The following is a 10,104-nucleotide window of genomic DNA, read 5'->3' on the forward strand; positions in this document are numbered from 1 at the left end:
CGTCAAAACACCAGCATTTTACTTCTCAAACAATGTAAATAGAAGGTGGATGACATTGTTTGGCAGGTGGAATGCTGGTGTTTTGACGGGTGACCATTCTAATATATCGTTGCACTGGAATTTATCTACAGATGTCGTGATTATTTAACTGCAAAAACTAAAAATAATATCTATAATGCTTTCTTGATGTCTCACCTTAGGCATTTACTCCCTGTTTGGGGAGTGTGTGCTCAAACTAGTTTTACGACTGTTGAAAATCTTTAAAATAAAGTTATTAAAGTCCTTTTTAATTACGATAGGCTTACTCATACAGATACATTTTATCAAGAATTACATCTTAATAAGTTAAATAAAATACTAAAAATGGAACAATGTAAACTAGTATATAAAATTATCCACAAAAAGCAAAAATCTAATATAAACATTACTTTTACGAATATTGTCACGCCGTCCAGCCGACTTGGTGCGGCAGACCTCCAACTCCTCTCAGATACAGTAGTTCCTGCGCAGCTGCGTTGATTAAAGGGCCAGTAGGCCCTTCTGGCTCCTTGATTATACGCGGCGAACGGAGATGGGGTACTGATATCTCAAGGAAAACGACTTAGGTTGTTTGACAAATGTATTGTGTCAGCTTAGGCTGTACAAAGGGCCTTACCATAAAAGGCCAAGGGTAATACAGGGTGTAACTTTGACCATCGGTTTTTAGCTGAGGGAGCGTTATCAACAATAAAAATACCTAAATTAAGAACTAGTTTTAAATCCAACCATTTGGATAACTGTGCCCCGGGATTCCCCGGAACCTAGCTATCCGAGCCAACTCTTCCCTCAGGCAAGGAGACCGACTGGGTAACTTGCAGGTAATTTGTCGGTTCCCGCAAAGGGCAGAGTTACCCACTTACAAGGGTATTCTACCCCTAGGCGGCGACCAGCGGCTTATGGTCCAACGGGTTTCTACCTGAGGGTAGAGGATCAGCACGAAGTGGTTATCGAATAACTGCTAGATTTTAATTTTCCTAGATTTCGAGCTTGTATTTATACCTAAAAACTATGTCATTAACCCATAGTAAAATAAAGATGAAATATGCACAATTGCTAAAGTTGCATTTTGTGCTTCGCAAGTTCGGTTATAAAATTGATTAGTAATTATTAATCGTTTAAAAATTATAGCAGTGGAAATTTGTTTTATACTGAGTGTAATTATTTTGGTTGACAATACATAATTATTTATTGATACATAATTATTCAACAAGAAATCTAAATAACATTTATCAGAACTACACAAGAACTAAAATAGGCTTAGGAAATCTTATTGCAGAAGTTTTTAAGGTATATAATGAATTGTATCATTAAAGTTCAACCATTTAGTAGTTATTACAAAAAAAATAAAATATTCTTTAATACTTAAGCGTTTATGGGTTAGTTTTTTTCTTTTTTTTGGTTTTTTGTCTATTTTTTTTAGACATCGGCTTACTGTATAGAAGTAAAATACTCACTAAAAAAATACTACACTCTCGTGACCAATACTTGCATGCATTGATTAGGGAGTTTTAATTGTAATATACACATTTAAACATTATTAGAGATAATAAAGATGTGATAAGGTAATTCTTTTAAGTATTATTTTAATGTTATATATGAAGTACAAAGCCCTTACCATAAATACAAGGCATTTTTTCAAAAATTACGAAGCAATTTTTTAATAATTTCCCAAAACAGTATCATATATTATCGATAGCCTTGATTCGAGAACAGTTGCCACGCGTCAACTCTCCATAAGCTAATTCGTGTGCGAAACAAGGACAATTTAGATTTTGTTGTATTTAGTCTAAGTTTATTACTGCAGAGCCAGCAAAATAAAGTATTAGGTTCACTATTGATATCTGATAACATTTGACCTAGATCTTTGCCAATAATATATAACATTGTGTCATTAGCAAATAATACAATATTAGATTTTTTACACAGCCTAACCATGTCATTAACGTATAACAGAAACAATAATGGACCGAGCACAGTTCCATGAGGCACACCATATTTAACATTTACAGTTTCAGATATAGACTTTTTATATTTAACCCTTTGAACTCTTTTGGATAAATATGAATTAAACCAATTTAAAACATTATGCTTAATTCCCATATATTCTAATTTTCTATATATATATATATAGTCTTAAAGGCTCTTTTAAAGTCCAAAAATACCGCAAGTAAATAATTACCAGAATCTATAGCCTTAAGAAAATCACAGATATGTATAACAACAGATTCACATGAATGATTTTCACGAACACTCGATTGATTCGGAACCAGTATTTGATTTTTATTGCAGACCTGAATTAGCTGCTTTTTGACACACACTTGAAGCATCTTCTTATAAATTGGCACTGTATTGATTGGCCGAAATTCATTATGGCATTTTGTATTTTGCACCTTTCCGGTACCTACGGAATAACAGTTGACAATTTCCAGGACTCCGGGAAGATACCATTGGTTAATGATGTATTGATAATATCTAACAGTCGGATTCCAGCAACGTAAAACACATCACAAATAACTTTCTTAGAGATTCTACTTTCATTACCCCCGACATTTTTAAGGTTTTTCAAAATATTTTTAAATTTGGTTATTATTATTTTTTCAAATAATGTAAAGAAATTTTTGGCGGCTGGAATTCTAGAATTGTAAGTGATACTCAGATGTGGTATATTTTGAATAACAGTGTTAACACTATCCACAAAGTAATTATTAAACTTGTGCGCTATACTATATATTTCTTTTTCCGTTCTGATCTCTCTGACTATATCATTTCTTTTCTTTTTATACTTGGTCCAAGTATCTTCAGTTTTATCAAAAACTGCCCTTTTATATATCTCTTTTATGCATCATATTTCTATAATAGTGAGTAATCCATTTTTACATAATCCAGATCTAATTAGAGCTGACATCTCTTTGAAGGTTAACAAATTTATAAATTCAAAAAGAATAAATGAAAATCGTAAAAACTCCCCAGGTCAACTCATAAACAAACTCACTGATCTTAAAGTTAAAATCAACAAAAATGACCTTATTCTAACAAAAGCTGATAAGGGTAACTGCATCGTAATTATGCCCAGAACTGGATATTACAAAAAAGTCATTGACTTTCTTAACAGTGATGATTTTGAGATTCTGCCTTACAATCCTACTTCTAGATTTATTCTTCACCTCAAACAATTATTTAAAAGCTGTACAGCTACCTTCGATCATTTTTATATTTCACCCTACAAACTCCTCCCAATGAATCCGGTTACTCCACTTCTTTATTGTCTACCTAAAATACATAAACAAAACTATCCTGTGAGACCTATATCGATCCTATATCGATTCTCCCGCCTCAAAACTTTCCTCCTGTGGTTAACGTCTATCCTCCCTCAGCTCACCAATTTCTCTAACCCACTCTCAATAAAAAACTCATATGAACTTACCAAAAATTTAATAAAAACAGAAATAGCCTCTAACTCATTTCTTGTTTCCTTCGATGTTTCTAACCTATTTCCAAGCATCCCACCAGAAGATTGTTTATTATACATCCGAGAACTTCTCTTTTTACAAAGCAATCTACCTACTCATATCATATTAGAAATTTGTTCTCTTATCGACAGTGTACTGAAGCAAAACTTCTTTCAAGTTGATAATAAATTATATTGTCAAAAGTCTGGTCTTGCAATGAGTTCTAACTTGTCACCTTTTCTGGCAAAAGTGTTTATATTTTATAAGTGTTATTATTATAAGAGAAATCTGAAATTGCGAGATTTATAAAAAACATATAAGATATTGGAATAGGTACGTCGATGACATATTTACAGCTTTCACTGGTTCCACGGAGGACTTACTGGAATTTCAGGCATTTCTAAACTCTATCAATCCTTCTGTTCATTTCACTCTCGAGCAGGAACAATCAGGCAATCTACCTTTTTTAAACATCTTAATTAAAAGAACAAACAACATAAAACTCGAATTTGAAATTTATAGAAAACCAACTGCTACAAATAATGTTATACCCTTTTGTTCAAATCATCCAGTTAATCAAAAGCTCTCCGCATTTAACTCACTTCTCCACCGTCTTTTTAATATCCCTCTTTCTCAAAAATATTTTAAAAAGGAACTCAGTATAATTTTTCAAATTGCTCGGAACAATGGTTATCCTGACAAGATTATAAATTCTCTTTATTTTAAACATCTTTACAAACATTCAAATAAGCCACATATATACAAAACCGATGGCATGTACAGAAGCATATCATATTTTGGAAACATATCCCATCAGGTTGCCAAGAGTTTGTCGAGGGACTCCGATGAGCGGTTGCGTGTTTGTTTCAGAACTTTGAATAATCTATCTAAATCTCTAGTCAACACCAAAGATAAAATTCCCGTCACACACAGATCTGGTGTTTACAGACTAAAATGTTCTCATTCTGACTGCAATGTGTGCTACATCGGACAAAGCGGAAGGAGAATCGAGACGAGAGTCAAAGAACATAATAAACTCATTAAAAAGAATAGAAACCGATTTATAACCAATACCTCTTCTCCTTTCGCCAATCATATTATTGAGACCGGACATGGGTTCGAGCCTGAGGTGGATACCGAGGTGCTCCATGTTTGTCAGAAGGGGTTAAGGTTGGATCTTTTGGAAATCCTGGAAATAAATAAAGCCATCAAATCACCGGTTTACGCTTGTATTAATGAGCAAACTCAATTTGAGAGCAACACTTTCTTTAATTCCTTGGGTCCTAACAGTAACATTGACATTTGATTTGATCTGACTCATTAACACACTTTTATTTGTTCACACCCTATAACACTACAGTCCGATGATTCTCTCTCACTCGCTCCCAGTACTCAGTGGAAATCTGCTAATCTCATATTGTTCAATTTTATTATAATTTTAAGTGTTCACTAGATGTCGTGCAATGTACTATTCAAGTATTGTTTGTTATTGTTTAGAATTTGTGTATGTGTTAAGTAATCCAGTAAGTATTTTACAATTTTCATAATTTTACTTGTATTTTTATGTCACCTGTCAAGGAAAAAAAAATGTTCGTATATGTTTTTGAACTGTTCAAAATATATTTTAGAGTCTGATGATGGCAAGAACACTTGCCGAAATGCATCACTCCTGAAATCAGAGAATTAGCATTTTATTTGTGAAGAAAAGACTTCCTCTTAACTTTTCAATATTATATTGACTCCACTCCAGAATGGACTTCTTCCTTAATATAGTTATCTATACTCTGTATACTTTTAACTTTATATTTAATATCATTTCTTATAAGAGCTAATACTTCTCCGGTTCTTCTATTATTTGTAGTGCACTTCTCTATTCTATACCCATCAATTCAAAGTTCACATAGTTCGATTATCGCTGACACATAGTTCTCGCTTTATAACAATATCCTAGGTTTGCAATCATTAAGTAATATAATAATACTATCCTTATTATTCAGGTAGCCCTGGCAGTTTAAATCGACTATATCTGAGCTTAAAACAATATTTAAATCTAATTGCTACTTTATATACCTTCTACTTCGAATTTCCTTAATTCTCTTGTATGATTCACATTTTTTAACATCCTATGCAACGTGATTAACATCTAAATTCAAACCATACTTTTTGTTTAACAAAACACAATTTCCACATTTAACTAATTTAACAATATACTCCTTTACATCGTGGCTTTCGCTATCTTTAGCACACACTTTATTTTGCTTACACTCTTTGGCCATATGCCCATATCCACAATATTGGAAACACCTTTTTATATTATATTCATTAAAAACCATGCATCGATTTCAGCCAATATTCATTTTTGCTCTCTCAATAAAGTGTCTGGATGTCTGTCTGGATAGTGGTAAGCTCCTTTTCAGTTCCGACTAATATTTTATTGTTCTTTTGAACTGCTTTCACATAAGATCCCGCGTTTCCATTTGGTAAAACCGATGTTGTTGACTTCGTTTCCTTGAGACTAGTAATTTCAATTTTTAAGTTTCGGTTCTCCACTGACAACATTATCTTTTAAACTTTTTACTTAATTCTTTTGTTTTCCCCACCAAGTATTTTAATGTATTGTTGATCTGCCGCAGCAAAATCAAAATCCTTAAAATCATCAACACCGCTTTTTTCCTTGTTTTTTCAGTACGCAATTTACTTTTTGCTTCACACCATTCACACTTTCAAGTCGTTTTTCTCATATGGAAACGCACGCATATCAACATTTACGCATTTACCGTGGTAGTACTGTTTACATTGTCCTGTACACTGAATAACTGTATTCAGATCTTCGAATTCAGTTTTGCATCTGCAGCACCTTGTTGGAAAAATTTTTTCAAAAGGAATATCATGGTGTTTTTTTCTTTTTAAAGTAAAATAACCCTTGACGTAAAAATTTAAAAAAAACTGTTTAGAGGTGTGAAAATTGAAAACAAAATATTCCGACGTTAAATGCATATTTTGTTTATACATGCCACAGTATATAATGACCTTTAAGTAAAATAATTCAAATTTTGGAATAATAAAAAAACGCACAAATAAACAGGTTTTTGAGAGATAAATGAATTAAAGAATGGATATAGTACCTATCTACTGGATATACTATCAGAAAAGTATTCTTTGAAAAAGTACGAACCCAGTATTTATTCGAGAGTATTTATTTTTGCTAAAATGCCGTATTTAACAAAAAGTTTAAAAATTAAATTCCTAGTGATGATTGCCTTTGGGAACCGGGTGCGAACTCAAAATAAAGCTGTGGCACTATTTCGAGATACTCGTCTTGATTTGCCACCACTGAGTCAAAATACTCTGAGCAATTCAGAACTGATGAACATCTAAGTATGCGTACACAAAAACAACCATCGGTAAGCGAGGATACAAACAAAGCTGAATATTCTACTGAGGTATGACGAGTGACCTATTACTTCGGCAAGACAAACAGCTTGGGATTACGATGTATGTCAAAAAATTGTTTTAAAAATTCTAGAGTTAGTGGAAAAAATAGCTTTTAAAATAAAACCAGTCCAGAAACTGCTAGAAGGCGATTCTGAGCTTACGTTAGAATTTTGCGAAACCAGGATGAATTTGGTTAATAATGGTCAAATACTTTTAGACTGGGTGCTATTGACAAATGAGACCACTTTTATTATTAATGAAGAGGTACGAAGGTAGGTACTGATAATACGTTTTAAACCTTACGCCAAAACCTGACCATTTGGTTTCTGCAGAAATCTATCGCATAGCTATTTTTAGGTAAATCAACAAAATTGTCGTTGCTATGCTGAAACAAATCCAAAGTAGGTGGTCCAGGAGTACCTACACACAACATCAAGCAAAAACTAATGTGCAAAGTGAAATCATTGGCGATCAAATTATTTAACCAATATTTCTTGATAACAATTTAACTGGTGACCGTTACCGTGAATTTTTACAAAATACATTCATACCAGAATCAACATGACTATTTTCTACTAAATTAAAACTACTTATTATGCTGCTGTGGTAGGAAAATTTCTTAACACTAACCAATATTTTTGTAAAAATATTCTAAATGCATCAAGATTAAATAAACTTTGTACTGCTCTTTAATTAAAGTAATTGTTTCTAAAATAAATAATAAAAAATATGTCTGAAAACTCTCTGATTAATATGGGATAGTTGGAATTCTAATGGAATAACTTTTAGGCTTAGGCTTTGTAAAACATAATTTTTTTATTTTATTTATATTTTATTTTGCAGTGGCTTTATCTCATGACAAACCTGATACCGCAGTAAACATCTGCGGGGGTTTAGCAACCTGTCAGGCGCGTCTCGAGGTGGCGGATAGGAGAACGGCCGGAAAACCAGAATCTTAAAGAGGCACTGACACCCACCCAGACCAAGGCCAATACGAACGAGATGCAAAAACGACATCGCTCGGAGGGAGAAACTCCGCCGGAGTCCAAAAGACCCAGGAAGAAGCCCAGGGGCCCAAGACGGGAACCAGGGCTGTCCTATCGGGATGCTGCGGCGGGGGTTCTAAGAATGGCCATAACAGCTAAAAAATACCCCGAGGCATTCGTCTCGGAGGAGCAGGCAAACACCCTAAAGGGCTGGTTGCTCAACAAAACGCTCGCTCTGCAGAGCGGATCGCAAATTGCGCCCAAGTTTGCAGGCGTAAGCCACGGTGGGGGAATCCTTCACATCACCTGTGTCGACGAGTCAACTAAAAATTGGCTCGTCGAACTGGTGCAGAAGGACACTCCCTGGGAAGGAGCTCAACTTATGAGCCAGGAACCTCTTCTTCCTAAAATCGCTCTCCGCAATGGGTGTGAGGCTGATACAAATAAACCTCCACCACTGCAAAGCAGCCACTGAGGCCTTACAAAAATGCATAGCCGACAATAATATTCAGATAGCCCTGATTCAGGAACCTTATACTTATAGGGGCCAGATAAGGGGACTAGGAAACCTCAACGGGAGACTAGACCCAAAAGAGGGACCTAACCTAAGAAGCTGTATCTTTATAAGAAAAGATATAGAGGCCACACCGCTGTGGGAGTTTTGTGACAGGGACACAGCGGCGGTCAAAGTGCAAATCAAAACAGCGGAGAGGAGCTACGATACAATAATAGTATCAGCATACTTTCCGCACGATCAACAAGGGGAACCACCTCCGACAACAGTTCGGAGGTTGATAGACCATCAAAGTATGGAAAACCTTATAATAGGCTGTGACGCCAATGCTCACTACACTATCTGGGGAAGCACTGGAACAAACAAACGAGGCGAATCATTATTAAATTACTGTGCTGCCTCCGGTCTAAATATACTTAATGTGGGGGAGGAACCGACCTTTGTCAACATACTCCGCAGAGAAGTAATTGATCTAACCATTGGCAAGGGATGCATCTGCGACCTCGTTAAAAAATGGCATGTATCTGACGAACCAAGTTTGTCGGATCACAGGTACATAAGATTCGATCTAGAATCTATGGATACAAATCCGGAGACCTACAGGAACGCCAGGAAAACGGACTGGGACCTCTTCAATGAGATACTAGGACGCGAACTACAGAACTGTCCAACGGAGGCAAAAGACAATGTGGAGCTCGAAGTGCTGACAGAGTTAGTCACTGAGGCTATTAAAGTTGCTTTTGAAAATTCATGTCCACTAAGCAAACCACGTTAAGCAGGGAACACCTCATGGTGGAACCAAGTATTGGGCGAGCTAAAGAAGACAGCAAGAAAGCTTTTTAACAGAGCCAAAAGAACTGGCGAGTGGAACCTATACAGACAACACTTAACCAGGTACAATGATGCTATAAAAAGAGCAAAGAAAAAAGGGTGGAGGAAGCTATGCCGGGACCTAACAGAGACACCAGCATATGCTAGACTCCACAAGGCAATATCCAAAGGGTCACAACAAACCCTAGGCTCTTGTCTAAAACCCGATGGAGAATATACGACAACCGAGGAAGAAACGCTTGGCTTAATGCTGAACACGCACTTTCCGGGATCGAAAATTCTCCATCAACCAGAACATACCCAGGACCCAACTCCTATCATTCCGAACAGGGGCAAAAGGGAACACTGGGAACTAGCAAAAAAGGTAGTAACCTACGAGAAGGTTAAATGGGCGATAAATTCCTTCAAACCATTTAAATCTCCCGGAATGGATGGCATAATGCCAGTCATGTTACAGCGGGGTAGCGAACTGCTGCTGCCTGCACTATGTAAAATAATGCGGGCAAGTCTAGCCACGGCGCATATACCAGAGAGTTGGAGGGAAGCAAAGGTAGTATTTCTACCAAAGACGGGACGCGACTCCTATGCGAAACCTAAATCCTTCCGACCAATCTGCCTTACATCATTCCTCCTAAAAACAGGGGAAAAGCTCATAGAAAGGCATATCAGGGACAATGTATTACGAGTCAACCCTCTACATCGACACCAGTATGCCTACCAAACAGGTAAATCTTGCGAATCAGCGATTCACGAGATAACCCAGAGGGTCGAACAATCTCTGAACAACAAAGAGCTCACCCTAGGAGCTTTCTTAGACATTGAGGGAGCATTCGACAATACATCATATGAC

The sequence above is a fragment of the Anthonomus grandis genome, chromosome 4 (genome assembly GCF_022605725.1).
Source record: "Anthonomus grandis grandis chromosome 4, icAntGran1.3, whole genome shotgun sequence".
Taxonomy (NCBI): domain Eukaryota; kingdom Metazoa; phylum Arthropoda; class Insecta; order Coleoptera; family Curculionidae; genus Anthonomus; species Anthonomus grandis.